The sequence below is a fragment of the Zeugodacus cucurbitae genome, chromosome 4 (genome assembly GCF_028554725.1).
Source record: "Zeugodacus cucurbitae isolate PBARC_wt_2022May chromosome 4, idZeuCucr1.2, whole genome shotgun sequence".
Lineage (NCBI taxonomy): Eukaryota > Metazoa > Arthropoda > Insecta > Diptera > Tephritidae > Zeugodacus > Zeugodacus cucurbitae.
Window position 1 is genome coordinate 24,892,980 of NC_071669.1, and position 27,569 is coordinate 24,920,548.

A 27,569-nucleotide genomic window follows, 5' to 3' on the forward strand; every position below is an offset into this window, starting at 1 on the left:
AAAAAAACATATGTTCGATGTGGATAAATGTCAGAGCAACGGCGACAAGCCGCTTACCAAATGAAATGCGCCAGTGACATTTGTGGAAAGCTTAACGGAAAATACTACAATTCAAATTCACACATACAATGAAACACACATGCAATGTGCTCTCAAGTGAAAAATAATCGAATTTCTAACTGCTAAATTGAAATTAGAACAATTGTTCAAATGCGACTTCATAACTACGGACAAAGCCCTTACATGACTAAAAGAACCATTAAACATCGGAAATATACAATGTCAATAGCATTTAGAAAATCATTACAAATAGATGTCTATCCAACATTCACGGTTGAATTTTCATTGATAAGTTGCTTATAAAATACGCGAAAGCTTGTCAACTCTTACATATACTGTTATTTTTCGATCTTTCATTATGGCGATATCCTCATAAAGAGCGTACAGCCTATCATTTTATCGGATGTAAAAATCATCACCGCACCGATATTTCATTTCCACAATTGATCTCTTTAAACTGACCTATACGATATTTTCATCTTATCAGCTTAAACATAAAGAAGCAATATTCCCATATGAAGTACACTGAAGATCCATTTCAGAATATTTACATCCACCAGAGTTCCCTGTCTTCCATATCAAGGACTTATGAATCCATACTTTTTAAACAAATTTTTAAGGTCAAATAAGCCAGATAGATCATATGATTTGATCCTGTTGAATTCATTTTTTGGGAGTACATTCAATTGTTTGGATGTCATAAATTGCTTATAAAGCATATGAATCATTTTGTTTGATTTTTCATTTGAAATAAATCTATACCAGCACAATAAAGAGTTAGTTATTCTTAGACCCTTGCCAAATCTAAATCAAATTGCATGTTGTTATATTATTTCCTTAGAGTACTTCCCGATCAGAGTGACCTCTTACTTGCTCTACAAAATAGTGCCAAAAGTCTCGGAATACCCAATTACGTTATGTATCATATAATCAAATGATGCTGTTTCTGATTGAAGTAAATAGCAATTCCCAAGTACAAAATCGTTCATAAGAAATTTATTGAAAATAAATTAATTTTACGTGCAATTTCAACTAATACTATTCCGATACTAACAACAATAACGGATTTGCCGAATGAATTTATATCGGAAATTGAGATCGGACACAATCGAAAGTCTAAGCTATCATATTATGTATCAATTTCTGCCCAATATAAACAGTTATTATTATCAAAAATTTTGATCTCTGTACATTTCGTCTTAGTGGTCTCTAATAGACATATCAATTTATATATACTACCTTTAAATAAGTTTTCATGGATGTACATACATATGTATTATATATTGTATATAACGTACAAAAACTGTTTCAACTTAAACTACTAAATTCGATTTTATTTTTTATTTACGAAATGATATTTCCTCACGCTCCATTGATAGCACCCGTAATTTATAGTAATGTAAACGAGATTTCAATTATCACACAGTGATTGATGGATGCAAAGCGACTTTTTTCAATTAAAACGGGTTTTTATTAAGCATTTTACTCATTTATTTGGATCGGTTTTTTACGCAGCCGTAAATTCGCATGTGTCCAGTGAACACTCTGCTTCCAGCCTCAACAGTTGCCACTTGGCAATAAATCACAGTCGAGTAGTGATAAATTCCCGAAATCATGTTGACAAAAAAGTTGCTGGAAATCGCCGAAGTGCTGAAATTATGCTCTTACTCGAATTTTCTAAATCTCAGCAATGGGTCTGAATTTAAAATTCTCGATGAGTTATTGTCTGTTTAAGAAATTGTAAAATCTCAGATTTATTATTGTAGCTATATCCAAAGCCACCAATGAAGCGTAATGTTTCGATGGTATAAATCCAGAAGAAGGTAAGTTTCTGTTGTCCAAACCATAGGCCAGTTGAACGGGTATTTTCGCAAATGGAATATGTTTATTTTTCAGAGTTTATTTCTCCTCTTTTCCCTAGTGCGGCCTAAGAGTGACTATTTTGATTTTTTTTCCTTGCTCCCAGAAGAAGCAAAGTTTTGCCTATTTTGAGGGCTCCATACAAGCCTAACCCTTTAATGCTTTCAAAATTTAGTAGTTTCTATAATTATGTTATTAATGTTAATTCATTTTACTACAAGTTTACTATTTAGTATTGATAATATAAGAAGTCCTCTCAACGAATCTCATACGACCTTACTTATATGCGTACCGTTAATTTGTTCAAAGTCATTGTTTCTGAAATGAAGGTAATATGCCGAATTAAAGGACTAATTTCGTGCGGCAATAGTGTTATGCTTTTAACCACAAAATAAACATGAATTGTTTGAATAACAGCACATACACATAACAAACACACACATCCATACGTAAATTTACAAATTGTTTTGATTAAAGCCTGTGTGAGTGGTTGTACATGGTTTTCTAATTTGAATTGAAAAGTGGCTTTCAAAAGTGAATTGCTGCAAAATGCTCATGGGCAAAATACAATTGCCGGCATGAAATTACAGATTTCAATCATTTAGTTATTTGTATTCGCATTTTCAACTTTTCAAAATGATTTTCCATTTGTTTGTTTATTTTAATTAACAGCGTTTAATTAAATTTTATAATCACCCGGAAATTTGCGGGTAAATATATACCTAAAGCCATATGCCATATATATATATATAATATTACAAGTTATTCGGAATGGCAATGCAGGCATTAATAAATAAATGCAAGCAAATGTTAATTATATGTGATTTGCCGTGAATTATTATTATTTAGTTTCGTCGCTTTGCGGAGCTTTTAAATTCATTTAGAAAAAGTTAATAACACATTCATAATTAATTTAAGCATATTCCTTTGAGTGCTCTTTTTCTTGTTGTTGCACACATTTTTGATTTGATTAAATACAAAATCATACTGTGTGTTAAAATATGATTGAAAAAAGCTCGATAAGCCATTGCAAATAAAAAAAATAATATTAATTACTTTCTCTCTAACAACCCGCTGCGTTTGAAAAATAAACCATAATCTAATCAAATGTGTGGTGGCCGCTGTAATACAGTGTACACACATGTGTGTGTGTTAGGCCAGTTAAAGAGCTTCCAAGTGCCAGCAGAGGCTTTAAAATTAGTACAAATCAACAGCACTTGCGATCAATGAGATTAAAAGAGAGACAAGTTAATAACAAAATATTTCATTAAATTCCTAATATTCAGGCAGCTTTTGTGCAAAAAGAATTGTTCAATGCAATTTTTTAAATTTTTATAATCATTTAAATTTGAAGGAAAAAACTCCTCCGAGAACAAATATCATCAGAACTTTGCGTCTGTGAAGTAATCTTTCGTTAGAGGCTAGGGGCTACCAGCCACATAAACACCGAAGACAATAAGCCCAGTAGAAATATAATATAAACAATCGGTGAGACTGAGCAGAAAATCGACGCACTACAGATATTGAAAAATTGAAAGAAACAGTATTATTTGTTCATCAGTCCGCTTTCTTGAAACAAACTTCTACAGTAATCAGAACAAATCAGTCTTCGACTATCTCTCTTATTGAGCGGACGTGTTTTCTAGACTGCGATCTTCTTTTCCCTGTGTTTCGCTTTCGTAATCCATCGTGCATATATAAAAGTACACGTGCTTTAATTACCTTGATACGTTGGCAGTGAATAAGAACAGTGAACTCGTGTTTAATTTGTGTTAAAGATGGCCCCAGGGCCCCCTAATCTTGGGGACAATAGGTTTGCTTTGCTTGCCTCTAGTCCCAACCCAAAAAGGAAAAAACTGTCATATAAACCTTTCGAAAACTTTCCAGAACTTCCCCAAGTGAAAAATGACAACCCTAAGTTTGTTACAATATCTGCATCAGATCCAAACAAAACTCTTTCTAAATACTCTTGTTTCGCTGTACACAAAAGCTTAGAAACCATAAGCAAAGATATTTTATCAATCACTGAATTACGAGATGGTAACTTGCTTTTACTTGCTAAAAGCCAAAAAATCGCAGAAAAATTTCTAACAACAAAAAAACTACACGGTATTTGTGATATCACTGTGAAATTACATGACAATTTGAATTGTTCTAAAGGTACAATTTACGCTCCATTCCTGAACGATGTCTCAGAACAAGAAATTATTGATAATTTAAAAGGTCAGGGTGTTACATCTATTTACAAATTTACAAAAACCGTGGAAGGTATTCAAAAACCTAGTGGAGTGGTCCTTCTTTCATTTGACCTCTACAAACTTCCAGAGAAAATCGAAATCACATGGCGTACAATGCGGATTAGAGCTTACTACCCAAATCCCATGAGGTGCAAAAATTGCCAACGTTTAGGTCACACAACTAAACGCTACAATAACAATTCAGTCTGTGACACTTGCAATCTCCCTCCACATCTTCCTTCACCATGTAACCGCACCTATTGTGGAAATTGTTCTGGCGATCATCCTTCCTCTTCACGCACTTGTCCTAAATACCTACAATCAAAAAATATTCTAAAACTAAAAACAGAAAGAAAATGCACAATGCGCGAAGCAATAAGACTGCATAAGGAACAATTACCCCCTACACCCACAAACACTTCTTTCGCAGCTATAACAAAAGATAACTCAAGCAAAAATATAACTAATGTGATTAACCATCAACTACCACCTTCCCCCCCAATACCCTCTACAGACATTGCACAAAAATCCTCATCAAATGATCTTTCCCTATCACAAAATCCAAAAATGAACAAAACCCACTTTCTAAATACTAATACCATCCCAAACACTCCAAATGAAATTACGAAAGAAACAAATAAAAGTACTCAAAGTTTAACACTTCCTGAATCAAACTCAATGCAAATAAGTACTCCACTCAATCCTAACATATCCATAACCGGTTTTCTAAACAGTCAAACTCATTCTCGCACTACAGACAAATATTATCTCTCTCCACCTAATTACACTGCCAATACTTCTACTCACGCAAATATCACTTCTGAAGATGATGATCAATAACTTCCACAATTTTATCACTAAGTTATGTTTAAATTTTTGCAATGGAATATGAATGGTTTCTACAACAACTACATCGATCTAGAAGTTCTCATTAAAGAGCAAATACCAAGTGTCATATCATTACAAGAGACACACCTCCACTTTAACATATCAGCTTCTGTTCCTAAACAATACGCTGCCTATTTTTCGAACTTACCACAAAACCGTACAAGCAAACAAGGAATTGCTACCCTAATAAAAAAGGATATCCCACACAAACTTATACCCGCAAATTTTAATATTGCTACAATAGCAGTGGAAATTTTTATTGGATTTAAGTTAACCATCTTAACAATATATATTCCACCACATCAAAATTTCAATACCAAAGAATTACGCGATATAATCCAACATTTTCAAACACCCGTAATTATACTTGGTGATTTCAATGCCTGGAGTCCTCTTTGGGGTTCCACATGTACAAACCAAAGAGGCAAAATCCTAGAAGATATTATATTAGTGGAAAATTTAACAATTTTAAACGACGGTTCTCCTACGCACTTTTCAACACATAATTCGTTTACGAATGTAGACCTTGTTCTTTGTTCTTCTAATATTGCCCCTAAATTAAATAGCCAAACATTAACTTATTTATATAACAGTGATCATTTTCCCATTGTTACTCATTTATCGACACCTTTATCGAATAAAGGTTCGGCGAAGCCCAAATTCCTATTAGACAAGGCTGACTGGTTAAAATTTCAACAACTCTGCGAGAGTTATTCTGCTGAAAATACTTCAGTCGATAATATAAATAAAGAAACAGCTATCATTACTAAAGTAATAAGAACAGCTGCTCACTTCGCGATCCCCCAAACCGGTAAAAAAATGTTTAAGAGTCATGTGCCATATTGGTCTACTGAGCTTTCGAAACTCAGAGAAAAAAACAGTTACTTTGGGTAATGTACAAAAGATCCCGCTCTATCCACAATCTGATAGCATATAAAAAAGCGAATGCTTTATTTTGTAAAAATGCCAAAGAATCTAAAAGAGCTTGCCTACAAAAACTTACTGAATCTATTACCTCGTTAACAAACCCCAAGAAACTATGGGCTGACATAAAAATGCTCTCTGGCTCTTATTCTCCAGTCAATCTTAAATGTATAAATAGCCCGAATGGTCCCATTTTCGACTCAAAAGACATAGCTAACCATTTCGCCTCTGTTTGGTCTGATTACTCTAGTGACTCGAACTTTCACACCTCATTTATCTCAAATAAAAAAGAATTCCTCAGTAGAAGGTACAAGAAAAACAACTTATCCCTAGATATTACCGAATCTGAGATAACCGTCGCTGAATTCGATTATACTCTTGAATCAATGTCAGGTCACACCCCCGGTGCAGACAGAATCTCATATCCCATGTTGAAAAATTCACCCCCAAACATTAAAAATAGAATCATTAAATTGTACAACAATATTATTTATCAAGGTATCTATCCCCAAAGCTGGAAAAATAAAAATGCAATGGTAATTGCCATTCCTAAATCCGATAGTCCTTCTACTGAGGTGCTTGAGTACAGGCCTATATCACTACTCTGCTGCATTGGTAAATTATTAGAAAAAATTATATCGAAACGAATCTCGCGATTCGCTTTAAGCAAAAACCTGCTCAGTCCAAACCAAGTATCATTTAAAGAAGGGCAAGGTACTATGGACGCTTTACTATTATTATTATTAACCCAAACGATTACCCTCCTCCCGCCCAACCGACGCGTGGGGCGCAGTCCGCATACGAGCGGAATTTGCCGAGTCTAGAAAGGCAAGAGATTTTTAAGCGTCCGGTTCTCAAACTGCTCAGCTACAGAAAGAAACATTTCAACAGCTGAGATTTAAAAATTTATAAAAACAAAAAGTTAAAAATTTCTGAATATTATTTATTAAGAGAAGACAAAATAGTTTTTTTGATGCTAAATATTGAGTCAGATGGATCAAATGTGCTGGAATGCGAATTAAAATCATGACATATTCGGCAGAATGGTTCATTTAACTCAAAATTTGTTCTAGAAGATTTTAGAAATAATGGTCTAAACTGCCTGGATGAACGCAATGGGACATTAAACTTAATATCAGACAAAAGGAATGAACTACAAACTAAACCATTCAGAAGTTTTACTAGAAAAATTATACCTAGCATTTCTCTGCGACTAGTGAGTGTGGGAAGATTTATAAGTTTTAAACGACTAGTATACGGGGGAAGATTCAATCTTGAATCCCAATGTAAGTGGCCTAAAGCAAAAAGTAAAAATTTCGAAGATTTCGCCAAAACGGCTTTAACAAAAAGAAATCATGTATCCACTTTGAGTTTGGATTTCGAAAAAGCCTTCGACAGAGTCGGTGCTCACATAATTTTACAACAACTTCAGCAATGGCAGATTGGTGAAAAAATATTTATTTTTGTTAGATCATTCTTAGTCAATCGTAAAATCAATGCCAAAATTAACAACACTTTTTCGAATACGTACAACATGTACAAGGATCACCATTATCTGTTATACTATTCGTAATCGCATTTAACGAAATTAGTTCTATAATTTCTAAACATAATTCTATATCCCATATCATTTATGCTGATGATGTACTGCTTTTTTCCAAAGAAAAAAAATTAAATTATGTCAAACAAACTTTTTTAAACATTCTAACTAAAATATCTAATTGGTCCAATTGTTCAGGTGCAAATATCTCTATAAATCTTGTAAATACTATTAGCCTTAAATTTTTAGGTTTAATATTTGATAAAAGACTTACTTTCAAAGATCATTGTGTACATCTTCGTAAACAACTAGCTGCTAGGCTTAATATAATTAAGTATTTATCATCCAAACACTGTCTAATACATATCTCATCGCTTATCAACATCACAAGAGCTTTAATTTTAGCTAAGATAGATTATGGTCTTCCTATCTACGGCAATTGTGCGAAAAGCAATATAAAACAAATCTGTGCACCATATCATGCAGCTGTAAGAAGAAGTATTCGAGCATTTCCAACTTCACCGATAAAATTCATGTTAACAGAAGCTGGCCTTCCATCTGTTGAAGAAAGGGTTACACATACTACCCACAAACTTATTTCAAAGCTACTGTTGTGCAATAATATGATCTTACATGAGATAGTAAAAACTAAACGGACCGATGTGGCATACTCCAATGGTTCTTCCACGATATCTAGATGCATCAAACTGGCTAAAGATTTAGACATCGCATCTGCACCCGTAGTAAAATCCAATACATTTACACCATCATGGATGCTAAAAGAATCATCGTTCGAGTTACATCTCCAAGATCATCAAAAAAAGAACACTAACTCGCGGGTTTACCAAAGTTTATTCAAAGAACTCTTAGTGCAACATTATGTAGATTGGAAACTTATTTTTACCGACGCTTCTAAAAACGAATTCCACACGTCTTTTGCTATTATTGACGACATTGGCAACACGTTAAAGGTTGGGCAGTTACCCAATTACTGTTCAGTATATACTGCTGAGGCAGCAGCCATATATAATGCAGAAACTCTTGCTCAAAGCTGCAATATAAAAACATTAATTTGCACAGATAGCAAATCAACGGTCTCTGCTCTGCAGAATACGTCCAACAAGTCCTACCTCATTTCGCAAATTCGAGACATACTTATTGGTAACATAAATATAAAAATTATGTGGGTCCCAGGACACACTGGCATTACCGGTAATGAACGTGCCGATCAGATTGCTAAATGCGCTACAAAACAGCCATTGATTATGTTTGAATATATCGAAAAAAATGATATACTTCGTCTAATCGCTGCATAGCAAAAAATTGTAAAATATAATGCTTGGAAAAATGAGGTACATCATTACGCCTTCTGCAACGAAGATGGGAAAAAAGCTATTTATCCACCCTCAGGACGCTGTCACGACATCAAGGCTTTTGTACGTCTTCGCTTAGGCCATACAGCAATAACACATTCTCATTTATTGACTGGTCACAGATTACAATCTTGCCCATACTGCAACTCATCTTCCTTTTCCACAACTCACTTATTAGAAGTTTGTTCCTATTTTAACTTAACTAGAACCATTATAACTATTTCATAATACTAAAGCTCTTGATCTTTTAAAATCGACATCTATTCAAAAGATTACTAAGATATCTGAATTTTTATCTTGTACAAATTTAAAAAAGTTTATTTAAGATATTCTGTCCTTTTCTAAATTTATTTATAACATATACTTTTATTGCGTAAAAATATTGATTGTAAATAACTTTAATACGATAGAATACAACTTTTATTATTTAAGCCTAACTTAATTGTAACTGCGAGCTGAAAGCCTCTGCAGCTAGTGCTCCTTAAATTTTGTATAATAATAATTGTATTATTATTTTTCATTTAATAAATAAATAAATAAAAAAATCAGAACAAATATCTTCAAAAAACAATAATATATTTATATTACAAATATTTTCATGCCAGACACAGAAAGAAAGAGTTCGCAAATGAGAATTTAGAGACTATAAAAATTTCGTATGTTCTGATTGTAAGTGTAGCAGTAGTGCTAAACAATAAGATAAACAAAGACATAATAAAATTCGACAGCCGTCAATGTCGGTTTCAATTGACGTGTTTCCATGTTCTACTTCTTAGATCTTTGTTAACGGAATTTGTTTAAACTATTACATGGGTTTGAGGGCTTCGAAAATACTTTTTTACTGTCATCTCTATCATCTCTTATCAATTTCAGGTTAACTGCGCTCAGCACGACAAAGCTTTAAGCGCGCTTTTTCTTAAAATAAATTTTCTTTGGTATATCATAATCGCTTCCAAAAAGTTGGGTATAGCTAACATTTTTGCTATATCACTATAGTTCCCAATAGAGGTCATCCACTTTTATGCAAAATAATTATAAATGAGTTTTTCCACATTGCCGAAATTCACCTTGTTAAAAAGATAAGGACTTGTTAACTGCTGATAGAAATTGATTGATTGATTTATATTTCATCGCGGATGGAAATCTATAAATCTTGCGTTTGGAGTTAATGAAACCATAAAACAATTTCGGATTACGCAAGATATTATTATACTCTCGCAACTTGGTTTGTAATAGTTTACTTACATCGCAATGATATTTTGTGAAAATAAGCCAAATCGGTTCACAACCACGCCTACTTCCTATATACCAGAACTTTGAAGACGATCTGGATCGTTTACTTAACAATATATAAAGTAAGTACTAGTGAAGATATCGGTGCAGAACTTTGCATAAATACTATGTTAATAGTGTGGCAGCCCCATTCTAAAAATCGCCGAAATCGGACCATAGGTTTTCAAGGCCCCATATATCGAACATGAAGACCTCGGTGCTTCTAACCTAATATTATGGTTTCCAACTTTCAATGGACTTTATACAATATATATGACGAATATGTGGGTCAAATTGTGTATTATATAATATAAATAAATAAATTGCGAGAGTATAAAATGTTTGGTTACACCCGAACTTAGCCCTTCCTTACTTGTTTTTCCCTGTCTTTTATACCTTTTACCACATTTTTTGTTAAGTTCCGCTAACTGTCGACGCAATTTAGAATGGTTTGAATAGTCAACAACTACTCCAGTTTTTTTAGTTTAAAACACAAGTTTTTATATAATTTAATTTACATAACTTTTTCGAAAACTACAACTTTGAACTTTTTCTTATATATTAAAAATAAGTTTATGACAGTGTGATACATTGATACAACATAAATTATTTTTTAGGGTTGTAACTATGTATACTTTTTTTTTGAAGACTGAAAAGAGAAGAAACAATTTTACATACTTTCTTTTGGTGTTGTTTTTTTGTGATCAAACAAAAACCGTTCTTTTCGGCGGCGCATGTAATTTCCGCTCACTGAAACATCAGAAACCAAAGGGATTAGAAGGAATACATATTTGGCTCTGTTATGAACTAGGATTATTAATTTCGCACAAAAATTAACAAAACGGCGAACCTTTGAAACATTTTTTTAAATCGTCTTTACTTCAGCCATAAATCACGTTGAAAAGTAAAGAAGATCTTCACCGATTTCCTAATTCATACCATAGCTATATATGTATAGAATAACGTATTAAAATGTGGAACCGAGTTCACAATTAATCTTTTTAAAATTAGCTTTCGCAAAGTTGAACCGACAACAAAGGTACTATTTATAATAAACAAGTAATTTTGCTGTGATTCCAAAGTAGGATGATAAGAGTCCTCTGGCAAAACTAATGGATCAGACCGGACAATGAATATTGAAGTATTGTCAACATCAACCGAATCTAAGATCTTAGCAAATTTGTTCGAAATTAAATTAATTTGGTTAAGACCCAACTCAGATATTTCTTCCAAGAACTCATCAAAGCATAAAGCGTTAAAGAGTTATAAGTTTTTACACACTTATGCACACTCCCCGAGACATATCTATGTACTTTCCCGTTTCTTACTTAGGTTCATTTTAAAAAAATAAAATGAGGAAAATTCGAACATGAAATTATATTTTATTTGCAATTAGCTAAAACTTGATTACGACCTCTAGTCTTTGGTGTCCGTTGTCTTTCTCTCTGTTTATGAAGGCATTGGGAACGCTCAGAGTTCGACGCCTTAGTGCGAGCTTGTATATTTCTAATATTTTGTTCTTCAAGCCGCTGCAGACGCTCCGTACTCAATTCTTAAGCGCGTACTTGGGAGATTTTGAAATTTTGTTCAGCAAGCAGCACTCGTTACTTGACTCTCTGCCACGCGATTGCGATGCGAAGAGAATGATTTGCAAGACGATTTCTAGTTTCAGATTGAGATTCTCCACTGGTCTTTTTGATACCCTCACCTGGGAACTATTTCCAGAAAGTTGAGATTCTAGCAATAATTATAGTCTATGTTACTCGGGGTGAATGGGATTTTTGAAATCGGCACATTAGTTTTTGGGTTTATTCATTACAAACATACATACAAATCTTTCCTCTTTATAATAGTAGTATAGATTTACAGAATTAATGATAGAGTTTGATTTGATCTAATTCGTCATTAAAACAAGTTCAATATATACTTACTAAATCTGCTAATTTAAAGCCTAAGAATAAGGTAAAAAATCTTAATTATATTTAAAACCAGACAAGCTCAAGGCAGTGCTTGAGTTGTTTTGATGGATCGTGTTTGATTGATGTAACAACTCATTGGTCAGAGGGTTGGGACTATCTCGGAAATATACTTCTTTCTGTTGACCTTTACTTCCTTCTTTCCTATAGGGATACCAAGATCTTTATAGATATGGTGAACACGTGATTGCTCTAAGCATTTTTGATTGGAACCTTTGTCTTATATCAACATTAGCTGCACAAAGCGGAGCCCACGGTTGAGTACCATACATCTTAATTGGTTTTATGACCGCGTTATATAGCAAAACTTTATTGTCAAGGCAAGGTTTTTTATTTAAAAGCCTATTTAATTGTGCTACTCTTACTTATCCATGCTAAATTTACTAATACTCGCAATATTCTGCCTTCAAAACAGAATCTAACAATAATGAATAATTTTGAAATAAGACATAATGATACAGATAATTACATTATATTCCATTTGAATTCAACTGCTTAGCATAAATCCTCATTGTGGATATTATGTCTTCATTCGTCACAAGCTCACATCTGCATGGTATACCATGGCGTATGAGCGACATTTAATTGCTCACAGACAATTAAATGCGGCGCATGTTTGCACTAAATATTTGCACACACACACACGCTGACAACACGACAAATGTGCATTAACTCAAATGAAACTAAAATTTATCACAACAAACTAACGGTACATGCCAACAAATAACGGTTAAATGTGTGCTGGCAAGCAAACAAAGCAAAGCATATACAAATGTTTGTGCGGTTGCATGTGTCTGCGCTGCCAGCAACAATAATAAACAGCTGATGTTGCAACTAAAACGGCGCACAGCAAATTTATTTCATTATTATGCGACAATGTTGCTTCGGCGGATTGAGGCTTGGCGGTCAAAGGAGGCTGGCGATCACGCGGCCTTAATGCCCCAACGTTTTGTCATTCCTCTATGGCCAACAACAACGAGAACAACAACAACAACAATTGTGAAAGTGAGTGACACATTGCCGACACATAGACACACACACACACAAATTTATCACGTACTAGTGTGGCAAGTGGCAACCATTTGTACGCCATTATGTTGACAATTCGCTGCTTATAAGAGCTAACAAACCTTCTACGAGTCGTTGTTGTTGTTGTGTGGCCCATGAAGTTATGGCCGTTCGCTTTGCACTCAAGCTTTCAATGCACACATTGCACTACCAACCACTTTCCACTTCGGTTTGGTCATTTTGTTATGCTTGCGGTGTTGCATGCCGTATGTTTTTGTGGGCTCTTCATCTTTATCGTTTAGTCCAGTAGGCACCATCAACACCACTGCGGCCACTTGGGCTGGCAAATTTATCTTCATCTCATGCGGCTTTCATTGCAACTTCCACCTATCGTTAAGTTGTTGTTGTTGTTTTTCGCATTGGTTGCATTGGAAGCAAAGGGCTGGCTGACTGGGTCCTCAAATGCAATTCTGCGCTCAGCTCGCTTCTAAGGCCATCGCCAGGCATACGTTGTCAATGACTAGTCTCTCGCTTTCCACAATTTGAACTCGCCTTCTCACTTTCCCCTCCACTTCCTCACTCATAGACACCGACACACACACACATGTTTAGAGTGGTTAAATTGTCGCAATGCCACTAAACTTTGATGCAGTCCGGGCTAACATCGCATGCTTCAATTCAGTTCGGATCAGTTCGGTGCGGTCTGTTGACTAAATGACAGCACTAAAAGACGAAAGGACGGCAAAGCGCAAAGCGCAACGTAACAGCGCCGAGGACATTGAAGGCAGTGACGACGACTCATCGAGTTCTTTTCTGTACAGTCGCAACTGCAGTGCAAAGCGCACTTGACGCCCCTCTCTCCTCTAACTCTGCTCGCCTCCACTCTGTAAGACCTTTATGGCTGATATTCTGCCTGAATTGTCCGTCCTGGCAACTGTGCGCTCGTTGCAGTGCATTCATAATTCTGCCTGAATTTATGTACACTAAACTGTTATTTACGAGGCGCTCCGGGCATTTTGGTCACTCGCAAGTGGTTGCACACACACGTGGACACGCGGACGCACGGACTCATGTCTTTATGGCCACATACACTCGTTCTGTGTGTGCCTTTGTGTGTGTCCTTTGTGCGCGATGAAGTAATCAAATTGAATGAATGCAGCAAAATTCTTTAGAAATAAACTGCATTACGTTGTCTGCATGCTCAGCTTCTTGGGCATCTTATCATTTTTCCTTACCTTGTCAGCTCTTTATGCCTTCAAATTGCTCTACTTTCTTTGAATCTCCACAATTATTACCTAATAAGGTATTTCTTTTACAGCCAGTTACAATTTTGCCGCATGAGCGACATGCATACGGTTCTTTGACAGCAAAGCATGGGGGCACAATTAGATCTTCTAGCTTATTTGGCAATATTTATAAGGGCAATCAGCAAAACTAAATTGAAAAAAATTTGCTTCGCTTATGCGAAATGAGTATATACTCACAATTATGTACTGTTTTAAAATTTAATCTATTGACTTTAGCAGGTTTTCCTATAGGCTCGTAGAACAATAAATAATTTCCAAAGGACACTATAGAAACTACATTTGATGGCGCTCATGCACAGAAATCACTCAAAAATAGTGTTGAATTGATATAATCGAATAAAAGGAATGCACATCTCTCTTCTATCGACCACTTTTCCTGACCAATATTACTCTTCAACAAATTCCCTTAATATCTTAAAGTAACGGGTGATTTTTTTGAGGTTAGGATTTTCATGCATTAGTATTTGACAGATCACGTGGGATTTCAGACATGGTGTCAAAGAGAAAGATGCTCAGTATGCTTTGACATTTCATCATGAATAGACTTACTAACGAGCAACGCTTGCAAATCATTGAATTTTATTACCAAAATCAGTGTTCGGTTCGAAATGTGTTTATCGACAAATTTTGTTCAGCGATGAGGCTCATTTCTGGTTGAATGGCTACGTAAATAAGCAAAATTGCCGCATTTGGGGTGAAGAGCAACCAGAAGCCGTTCAAGAACTGCCCATGCATCCCGAAAAATGCACTGTTTGGTGTGGTTTGTACGCTGGTGGAATCATTGGACCGTATTTTTTCAAAGATGCTGTTGGACGCAACGTTACGGTGAATGGCGATCGCTATCGTTCGATGCTAACAAACTTTTTGTTGCCAAAAATGGAAGAACTGAACTTGGTTGACATGTGGTTTCAACAAGATGGCGCTACATGCCACACAGCTCGCGATTCTATGGCCATTTTGAGGGAAAACTTCGGAGAACAATTCATCTCAAGAAATGGACCCGTAAGTTGGCCACCAAGATCATGCGATTTAACGCCTTTAGACTATTTTTTGTGGGGCTACGTCAAGTCTAAAGTCTACAGAAATAAGCCAGCAACTATTCCAGCTTTGGAAGACAACATTTCCGAAGAAATTCGGGCTATTCCGGCCGAAATGCTCGAAAAAGTTGCCCAAAATTGGACTTTCCGAATGGACCACCTAAGACGCAGCCGCGGTCAACATTTAAATGAAATTATCTTCAAAAAGTAAATGTCATGAACCAATCTAACGTTTCAAATGCGTTTTATGCGTTTTTTTTTTTTAAAAAGTTATCAAGCTCTTAAAAAATCACCCTTTACAATAAATTTGTTCAAGACCCGAAAAAAAGTTTCTATCCACATCCTAAGCAAGTAAAGAGCTTATGAAACCTTTGCACTTTAGAGATCTCCAGTTTATAAACTTTTTCTTTATTCGATAACTTTTATCCCATTTTGAGTATATTTTCATAATCCCGCTCTCATAGAAACCCTCGTCCCTTTTTACAAAAAACTGAGACAGTCGATTTTCACAAACTTCACTTGAGCCGAATTCTTTACCAGCAAAATCAGTCGCCATAGACATAAACAGGTAGTAATTGCTTAGATCCGGATCTTCTGATATGTCACTATCGATATGTAGGGCCTGGCCTGCCTGCCTGTAATTGCTTCCTTCAGACGATCCAAATATTGACAGTACAGCCGGAGTTCATAGCATATGATTATCTGCCAGTCCCAAAAACCGCATAAAAAAACTTCGGTTGGACGTCGGCCAATGAGTTTCTTCTAGAATGCCTCGTCTTCGTTATTTTGCCAAAAATTTTGTGAATCTTAGTCTTTTGAACTCCTTCAAGAACTAGCCGATGTAGAAGTCAAAAAATATCAAAATTCGTACTAGGTTCATAGCACTTTGTGTTTACAAAGGATAGTCTAAGACATAAAAATTGTTTAACAATTTTTTCCTGCACAACTAGTTTTGACTTTCAATATACTTGTTTCTAAAAAAATGCAAATATTATATGGTCGCCGATGTTCCTCATTACCTACTTCCTCTCCCGTATACATTTTATGTCCATATTTTAACTGGAAATATTCTTCCCTTCATCCGAAATGTGGATGCAATATAAGCCGCTAATTAAATACGTGGTTAGCAAAATGTCTAATCATATAACCATGCATCAAAATAATATTCTACTAAACATAATATCGAGCAGCTAACAAACAAGACAGCCCACTCCGAAAACTGTGTACAATGGTCGTTTTAGAAAGCATCGAAATATATACATACATTCATATATATAAATTCATTGGACAACACCTTGCAGGAAAAATAAATTTTTCGCAGATTTCTCGTAAATATTAAGTTGATCAACTTCGAAAGAACTAGAACTAGATAGTAACTTCTGCTCACCTACGGAGAAATAAGAAATGAAAATGAAATAAAAATAGACTCCATTACTACAAAAACCACTTTTGGAATCTGTCTAATGGAGAAAACCAAGGATGTACACAAAATCCGAACATGAATCAGAACCCCAGACGAACCATTGTTCATATGTGCTTCATATGCACTTCAAGTAAAGAGAGAAAGCTAATTACGAAACGAAGAGATAACTGTCGAAATATAACTAATGGTTCACATCTTCACATACGTTTGTAAGAATAATAAAATTCTGTAGAAATATACAAACATTCACTCTCTACGAACTAGTATCAACTAAAGCAGCTCTTCACCAATTCATTTCAAATGAATCTAATATTCCCAATAAACCTAAGATCCATTAACTAATTATTTCCTCTCAGGCCTACAAGGAAGGCATTTGATTTCAATGCCTCTTAACGCATTATCCTTTGTCCGAGATAGGCCAATGTCGGACTCTTGTACTCACAAACACACAAACGAGTAAGTTTGGACGCAGAACACGAGTAATGGCGTTGGCGAATCTTGTATGTCGATTTGTATGTACGAAGAGCAACCTGCAACACGAAGGTTACATAGACCAAGTTGCAATCATAAGGCCGTAGTCGAATCACAAGGCTCTTCAATATGCAAATTCATGTTAATTTTACTGAAATGTTTGCAAAACAAGCTGCAACAAGCCCACTATAAATACGCTCAACGCCCAAGTAGCGTTGTTCTGCGAAACAGGAAGTTGCGTTGGCATTGTCTGCACAGCTGTGGCAATAAGGTTGTTGCTGGAAACCGTAAGCTCTAAGTTGCCAAATATTATTATAATGCTTACGCACTCGTATGACGCAAGAGACACATTAACTGAAAATGCAACATGCGCAACTGTGTATGTGTGAGTATGTGCGCACAAATATTGTTATATGTTAAATATATTTAATGTATTTCCAGTATCAATTCCTCAATTACCAAGGACTACGGACGCTTTGATTGAATTTGAAACATATACTAACACACATATACATACACACTACTTAGTAGTTATCGATAATTAACGCATTGATACTGGAAATACGAAATTCCGTTGCATTTTTTGCTATTAATTTATTGTGTTTACTAATTTTCCACAATAAATTCAAGCTTTTAATTTACAAACTTATAAAAATAATTACTATGGTCGTGGGAGTTAGCATAGAAAGAATTTGTTTAAGGTTAGGAATTTTTCTCATTGGTAATGACAGATACCAATATAAGCGATTTGAATATATTTAATGTCATTTTGCTGGCGGTGATAGGAAAGCAAGAAGTAAACTTGCTGTTTTGAAATGACAGCAAAATGCTAAGCTAAGGAACGACTCTTGTGCTTTTTTAAGCTCTGTCTCACATTACATATGTATTTCTGTTCTAGATTTTCCACAGGCATAATAATCTTAAACCATCTGATGAAATAATTATAAATAAAATTGTGTAAATTTATTTCAATTTAAATCTTAAAAGTGTTTCAAAATTTCCAAATCAAACTTGCAAAAATTAAAAATTAAAGTTAGCGTATGAGAAAAATCATCAAATGTGACCGATTTCTCTTTATACCACCCAAGTTATTGTAATTGTAATGTAACGTAACATTTCGAATAAAAATAACCCATCAGGAAAATTAATAAGATAGCTGATTCGATATTGATTTTTTGTTATGCAAAATATTTTTACACTTTTTAGTGAACATACACTTTTATTATATTATATTTATGTCTATTGTATCTATTATGACATTATAGAGCAACTATCGGAAAGATTGAATAAGCTAAACCACATACCAACTTCTACCGAATGACCGAATGCAAATCGAAATGGTATGACTCAATTATATTGTGTGGTGGAGATGTGTTTCGCGGAAGATTTATGGTCCTTTGAACTTTGACAACGGCGAATACCGCAGACGATGGAACTATACAAGTTATTCGTCGAGATTGACAAAGTTCTGCGAATAAAAACCTGCGGCTACTCTGGCTAGATCTTGTTGTTTAAACGGTCGAAAGCTCTTCAGCTTTGGAAGTGATCGATGCAATACCCACCGGTGGAAGCAGATAAAGAGGAAGATCTTCACTCCGATGAAAAGATGTGGAGAGTGACATGATTTCTCTCGGTGTTTCCAATTGGCGCCAAATTGCAATAAAAAGAGACGAATAAGGTAAGGCTATAATAGTGTAAAGCGGTGCCACTTTGTACATCCACATATATTGTTACATTTTCTATTCAGATATATGCGATATAAACTTCATCAAATAATACTTAATATCACATTATATTATATTTGAAAAATTGAAACAGAAGGGGAAAAATCTACCTATCTACAAGAAGCTAGGTCTATACTTTAAAAGATGTTTCCACGAAATTATATTAATATAAATCATAATTTCACCAATATACTCGTCATCATACAATTATAATGGGAATTTTTGTAGTCGTGTGGTTTTCAATGAGGCAATACTTTTTTACGGCGTTTGTCTTTTTAACAGCTGTTTTAAAATCATATACTCGTATTAACTTCATTATAAAGCTAAATTCATAAAAGTCATAACATTAAATTATATGCAAATTATTTCTTCGTAAAAACCATATGTTTATAAAAACAACATCAATTTTGGGGCTTGAAACCAAACTCACCCATTTCACACGATGCGGTCACTGATCAAAAGCAGCACGTACATTTGATCTTTACGACGCTCTTTAAATAAAATATTTCTTTTGACTCCTTAAATTTCTGTGCCATATTCTCTAACTCTGACCACAAACTGTAGTCCAATGGATTCAACGGATCTGTACTCCCAAACGGCCAATCATCTGTAGATATGAAAGCACAAATATTGCATTTAAGTCACTGATCTTTCCTTGTGTGCTAGACCAGAGTCTTGTGGAAAGATCCAATGCTTAGCATAGAAGAGAATATTGCTGAACTACTTTACAAGCCTTTATGTTGTAATTCAAGGCAAATGAGAGTCATATCGTTGTATTGGTTTTGGAAACCACGACCATTTTATGCAAAATCTTCTGAGCATTACTTTTTAATTGAATTTTATTCGACTTGAAAATGAAATGCGACTCTGGGACAAAGACCGTATTTGAATTATATATACGTTCTTTGTCTACGAGTTTGTTTGTTCCTGCTACAAGACGGTAGATGGCGCTGCTGATGAAACTTACCAACTTCAAAGGAAAAACATAACCAAAAATGTTTTAGAGCTGATCGGTTGTCGAGTAGCCGACAGTGTGAAGAGCAAAAACTGGTTTCTCAATCAAAATTTTAATTGATCAATTTATTTGGCTGTGTGAAAAGGCTATTAGATGCTGCTTCATTATTAACAGGACTTTTTGTGAGATTTTGTACGACAGGCTCCATTAACCTTTTATATGTTCTTTGCATTATCACAGGTTTCCGTCCAGTTCTCTTTAAATTGTCAATACAATTGTTCGTTTAGACTAACTCCCAACACCGAAACACCACTCTTAACCTTAGTAACAGTCTCCGATCTACTTATAATCGATAATTCCTTCGTTTTCTGCATAGTATTTATTAATTTTTATTTTTAAGGCAAAGATAGTTTGTTATGAATACAATAGAATCCAACCATACTCTTACTCAAACCAAATCCAAGGATAAAGGCTTAAACCCGGTGAGTAAATACTGCTAGTCATCAGTTCATTTGCTTAGTTCTCTGTCATATAATTCTCTGTATATAAATAAATTACGGATATATGTACTTAATTAAATATTCAGGAATCTTCAGGAATTAACTTTAAAATTCAAAAAAAAAAAAGTTAACAAAGCTCTCAGATGTAGCATATTGTATGCATCTAAATATAAATTCATATCTTATATAGTATTTCACGACTACAAAGCTCAAGAGCCCTTATCGTTATCGTTTCAAATAATTGTGCATTAATACAAATGTATGTATGTAGGTATACATTTGCACAGTTAACATGCTCATATTACTCAAATTGGCTTGTAACCTGGTGGCCAATGTGTGCGCTTGCGGGTATTGCGCCACCTGCTGGCGTCAATATTTCAATAAAATCAAACTCCCACGCTGCAATGTAAACTTCGGTAACAAGAAATTACGGCATATCTATCGAAATATTAATACATACCGACAGAATTATCGGCGCACATACTTTTGCAAAATCCTATCGCATTCCGAACGATACAAGCACACACACATATGTATTCACAGCGGTGTGTGTGTGTGTTAAAGATTGTTAGCTTAATTGATATTGAATCTGCTGTTGCACACCTTCCCTTCCCCTCTCCCGTTGCGGCCGCCTACACAAAGTACAATTTAGTCCATGCCGATATTTGCTGATTACATCGGTCCGCTCGCTCTAAGTAGCAGCGTGTTTGAGCGGCATTAGCTCTTGCCGTCACCGCCCGCCACCTTTCGCCTCCAGGGCGAATTCTCCGTTACTTAGCCCCGACTGAATAGATTTCAGAGATAAATTGGTTTGCAGTCTGCATGTGTAATGTTTGCTTTGCACAGAAATGCCAGCATTTGGGCATTCACATATATGAGAATGTCTATGTGTGAGTGCCAGTGGGTGTGTGCGTGTATGTGAACCGCATTGACACTAGCGCCGCATCATTAATAAATTAATATGGATAGGTGCCATTCAAGTGTGAGTCATATGCAATTTTTTTAGTCTAATGCTGCTTCTATTTATTTAGAATTGTTTGTTTTGTATTTGTAACGCACATATTTGCCATTTTCATTAGCTTCATTTAATTGCAATGCTTGACAATTTGCAATTAAAATTCATTTCTTTTTTCGTTTCCTTTTCAATTTCAGCGATAATTGCATTTGATAGTCTTACCTTTTGTTGGGCGATCAATTTACGCAGCGCCCCCAGGGTATACCACGCATTATGGAATGCCAGTGTGTATGAATAAGTGAGTATGTTGCCACACCATAAATAAGGTTAACTGCTGTTCCACATAACTGACACAATTCACAATATATTTCAACTAGTTTAACTCAGCAAAAGTGTTCAAATGGACCGATCCACTACTCTGTTCAGGGACTTTAAATTGTTCTATTTATTTAACTAGCCATAAGCGAAGGCTAAAGGAAGAGAAGACTAAATAGAGTAAATCACTTGACATTTTTATAACATTAATTATGACACAATTATTTATGTCCAACACTTTTCTTCCACTCTCCGAAATTTGTTGAATCGCGAATTTTGAATGCAACGGAACAGATACCGATCGAGATTTCTTCTCTTCTGATACTAAAAGTAATTCCTTGCTGCTTATGTATAGCGAACCAAGCAAATTAGAGCATAAAAGTTCTATTCAGACCTCATCAAGATAAGCTCTAAAAGAGTTAGATTTGGCTCTACAGCTCTTTGTGAGTTTTGGCCTGCTGAACAATACGCCTCCAAGTTACTCTGTCTTGTGCTGTCTCCCTCCAGTTTTCCGGTAGAAGTTTCTTCAGATCATCGTTTAATTCATCCATCCATCTTGATATTGGCCTCCCTCTTGCTTTGGCGGTGAATGCTTTCACGTCCATTACCTTCTTCCATTCTTGTAACATGACATAACGATCTTTTCGTTATGTTTTAATAAATCCATATTTTCACCATGAATTAGTTGGTCAGGTTCGTTATTCCATCTTATCCTCTAGACCTATCGTCATCATCGTTACAATTGTCATCATGACGTTGTCTGTTGTAACCAAGGATATATTATATGTATGTGAAACCTATCGCTGCCAACCAATATTTTTTAAGTTTAATTCTTTCTAGTGTTTGCGTGTTTTTTGCTTTGCACATGCGCATTATAAGTATACATACATATATTGACTCTAAATTCTTGAATATGATAAACACTTCCGAATTTTTTGGAGTAAAATGTCTATAAATTCCGCACTCAAATTCTTTGACGTGAAGAATTTCGCTTACTTCAGTGAAAAAATATTATACAGTTGAAATTCCATTACTCGAACTCTCTCATTGGCAATAGCATTTAGAAGTCAAATTTCATAAAAATTGTCTTCCATAAATCGAACTTTTAAATTGGCACGTGATTCTAATAGCAAACTACTTCCGAAAGGCTGGATTTGATCAATATCTCGCTTGGGACATACCTTTAAATTTTTGCAAAACATTGACAATAATCAAAAATTTATGGAAACTGTGAATTATGAATGAGAAATAGTAATACTAATATTCCTTTAAATGTCTCTATTATAGATTAGACTGAAGTGGGCAAAGAGATATGCTCACCCGGATTTGTAACTGATAATTGTAGAACAGAAAACAACAAAAATACAACAAAAAATATATGTTCAGCCAAAAATAAAAAAAAAATGTTTTAACTTATGTACGTAAGCAAAAACCCTTATTGTGAAGTAAATAAATAAAAGTGTGTATAAATGCATGCTGTAAAATATAGATTTTTAAAAAATCATTTGTTTTAATGAAAACTTCAATAACTCTAAGTCTCTCTAACTCAAAGTGTTTTTGTAGAATATGGTGATGCGAGTTAGGGAAATTCAATCTATATATAAATCTCGTAAACGTGATTCAATGAAGTTTGGACTCATCGCCAAATTCAAGCACTAACCACTCCGAACTGCTTCAAGACCTCGTCTGAATCTACTAATACTAGCATAATCGAATTGTCAAAATCTATCATATATTTTCCAGTCCAGTTCAGTTTTACACCAAACACCCTAAACATCTAACAGTCTACTAGATTTTTAGAAAGGTGAAAGGACCTTTAAGTGAGTACAAATAGGATGCAAACACCCTAACTCGTATAGGGTTTAAATTCGGCATTTAATAGTCTTCTTCTTTATTAGAAAAACTTACTTCCAAAACAATTACTCAACAAACTGATGCTGTATTATAACTTGATTCCCAATCTTTATTGGTCATTAAGACCGAAAAGCTCGATTTTCAAAATTTTTTCGAGGATTGCAACGTTCAAATGCACACCGTATGCCATCCGATGTTCTTTCAATGTGCTTTAGGATACTAAATCCGGAAAAGCAAATTCGTTTCTGATTGTGTGTTACAATTGAATAAATATTAGTGAGCTTGCACTTAGAGTTACATCTCAGAGTGCGCCCTAACTAACTAGTTTCGAAATAGTCCTTTCATGAGTAATATACTCTAAAAGTCACTGCTGGGAAGCGCTTCAAGAGAAAGCAGTGTGGGTAATGTTAATCTTTGTTTGTATATAATTATGAACAAGAGCAAATAGAATCAACAAAAAAGGCAAATGTGTATTACATTGCTATTACAGCAAAGTAAACATATCGACAATTAATGAGTGGCAAGTGTCTACTAATTAAAATTCAAATGTGAATTTGTTGCAATAACACAAAAGTGAAAAAAACTACTGCTGCAACAACAAAAGCAACTTAAAACCAGCGCAATCAGAAAAAGCTGATAATTTAAAGCAATTTAGTTTGTTTCATTAATAACAAAAACGATTTTTCTATGTTTCGTAATTGGAAAACAATTTAATTATGCTCGTAAATTATGCAAACCCAAGCTTAATGCGCTGTACGCCATTTAAAATTAGTATGTTACAGCGATTTTTTAGGCATTATTATTTGCAATTAACTCAAAAGCATTTGCAGTTGCACAATTCCGCGCACAAAAGTATGCATGTAATAACATGTTTTTGCTGTAGTATTTTTTTTGTGATTGATAAAACCAGATGATGTTGCATATGGTGCCATAATGGATTTTCATAATTATAAATTCAATTGTAAATACAAATATAAACAAATAATTTACTGCAATAAATTAACGCAGTTTCCGGCAATTCAAACGTTTTTTTCTTTCTAGTGCAGTTATCAATACTGCTATGTATAAATAAAATAGAAATTGTGTATGCGTGCTTTCGACTCCGTCAATCTTAAACATTTTTTCGAGAGCTCTAAGGAAGCGTTAGTCTAAAGAAGTTATATATATGCGGTGCGTAGGCACCTCTTATGCGATTGTAGCCGAATCTATAAGAGCGCGCCATTCATTTCTCCTTCTTGCAATTTGGCACCTATTGGAAACGAACTCCACCTGGTCTTTCCAAATTAACCTAGTCTTATTTAGTACTTGTAGTCTTCTTCTGATTGATTGATAGTGTGGTCGACTGAGGGTATTTGACAAAATCATCCGAATGTGATTTATTCACAGTTTTACGCCTATTTGAAACCCTGAATCTCCATTTAACCTTTCCGCCTGTTTCCTGGAGTATTAAGTAGAATTTTCATTTTGCTGATTATATATTAGTTTATTCTCTTTTAACTAGAAAGTCCATTAAAACTCTCTAGTTACGTGCTTGCCTGAGAAATATAGACGGTATTTCTATAATTCGTATTGATGTGATGTTATACTATATATTCCACAGAAACGATGAAGTAGAATAACTGTCACTAGTTTTATGTCATCATTACTGTAAAACTTACTTAATAATAACCCTCTATATATATTTCTGGAAGGCGACTCGTGTTGCATCATTTATCATAAAATCCATTTGTAGTCGGCCGTTTATGTCGGTTTAGATATCTCAAAATATAGAAAGATAGCTTTAAGTCCTAAATGCCACTGGGTGTTCCGGCAAGCTGCAAGTTTTTAAAAACCGAAGTCTTCACACTCATATGGGCTGAAATTCTCAAAAGAAAATGTGGCTCGGGCATAACACGAGATCCATATACAATCACCCAGAACCTATCGACTTGTATCTACAAGATAGACGAAGAAAATTCCAACCCGTTCTAATCTGGACAAGAAATTTGGACATCGAAATATCTAAGTTGGAGTTAAATCAAGAAGCTAGAACAAGATCGTAATAAATCTAGGAATCTCATTGTGGCCCTTAAAATAAATATAAATAAAGAAGATTTCGTGTTTCGATCTGACAGCATTCCCGAAATGAAGGAACTTTGGCTTTGCGTAAACCTCTTAATAGAATACAGACTCTATCGAAAATAAAAAAGTCAGTCTAATATTAGAAAGCTTATTATTCAATTAGACGATAGGAGTGCTTATATTTAACTGCATATACCTACGATACGCGAAAATGGCCTTAGCATAAATCTTTCCCTCCCCTTTACTGTTCCAATTGGGGTATCGGTTTAACCCAATAAATTCATTTAAATTGCAAATATATCAAAATAAAATAGTTAGTGAAGCTGTTCATGTGCAAGACACGCTATTGGCGACAGAGCACATCTGCAGCTGCAGCATACGTAAAATATCTGCAGTAGCCTAAGCCGAAGGGATCTCCAATATTCACTACTAACTACTTACTACTGTAAAAATGCTGGTACTATGCATTAGAGTGGACACGTTTCCGATTTTATGTAAGTAAGGAAAACCTACAAAATGTTCACTGATTGTAATTTTCATAGTTAGGTTCAACCCACACCGAATTAGTCAAAAACGTATTTGACTAATAAGACACAAAAAAGTATTTTGCTCTAACCCACACCAAGCGAACATGTCTCGTCTTGTTCGATGTGGGTTGTCACATATGTAGCCATGGGATGTTGTCGTATCAGACAAGAAAAGACGTCTTGACTAATCCGGCTTTGGTTGAAGCTTAAACACATATCTACCTACACAGGTTAAGCATCAGTAGAACTCTTCCCCGCTATTAACGTCAGATTATTATCTAAAGTATAACATTTTTTGGATTAGACACCAAGGGTTTTGTCGTCTCAAATGTTTTTTGAGATATCATGTTGTTTTTTGAGATTATGTTATTCGCGTCGATGGCGATTCACGAATTTAGCGATCTTCTTAATATTATTTGAAAAACGATTTGTCTTTTTTTCCAAAATAGGACTCTGTGACGATGAATACCTATTCACTGGACAGGACTTCCATATACAATATACAAGGACTTAAATGAAGGACTTATTAAAAAAATTATGCAAATTTTTCCAAATTTTTTTCGTAATCCAATTTTCACTTCAATAATGGTTTTCCGCCGTCCAAGTTCTAGTTTAAAGTCTTAACTACCAAATTTTCCACTTCAGATGCTCCTACTAGACGGCATGATGGCCGGAAATGACATCTTAGTGACGGAGTTATTAATGTTTTGCTTCAAAAATAAGTATCTTTTAGACACTAAAAATTGTAAACATTTTTTATATCATACACAATAAAATTTAGATAAAATATTCATAATTTTAAAATCATTGAAAAGCTACTCCGCTCTAGTGGGCATTTAATAGAATATACATATGTGTAGATACATATGTCTTATTAAATATGTGGATGACTGTAAAGGCTCCAGTATCGCCTTATTGCCCGGCTTGAGACGCAATTGCATGTGCTGAATGTATTAAACACGTCTAGACTATAAAAACGAAACGGAACGCTGCAGATACGAGTACTTACTCCATAAAGTTACACACATCCACACGAATACATTCAAACATAAGGATATTATATTCGCCACACACACACACACACAAACATAAGTGTATCCGTTAGTATATGAATATATTTATGTAAAGGTAATATGGCGTACCTATAAAAAATAAGTGCTGAAACTAAATAAAATGCGCTCGCATGCACTCCAAAAGTAATCAAAAGCAGTTATTTAACACTCATAGATAACTCAAAACTACGAGTATTTAAAGTGTTGGTAAAGTAGTAAAACAGCTGCTTTTATGAACGCGTTGCTGCAC

The 27,569-nt window shown here is 34.8% G+C and overlaps 1 protein-coding gene across 8 annotated transcripts in view; it reads right to left on the reverse strand.

The window, feature by feature from the left end:
- Positions 1–1,425: 1,425 nt before the first annotated feature.
- The window catches only part of LOC105215883 (sulfotransferase 1 family member D1), a 524,336-nt gene continuing 498,192 nt past the window's right edge, over positions 1,426–27,569 (reverse strand). For all 8 annotated transcript variants that reach the window (XM_029042669.2, XM_054229141.1, XM_054229140.1 and 5 more), the window contains exon 7: positions 1,426–1,436. The gene's annotated coding sequence lies outside the window, so the exon portion shown is untranslated. The remainder of the gene's footprint in view (positions 1,437–27,569) is intronic.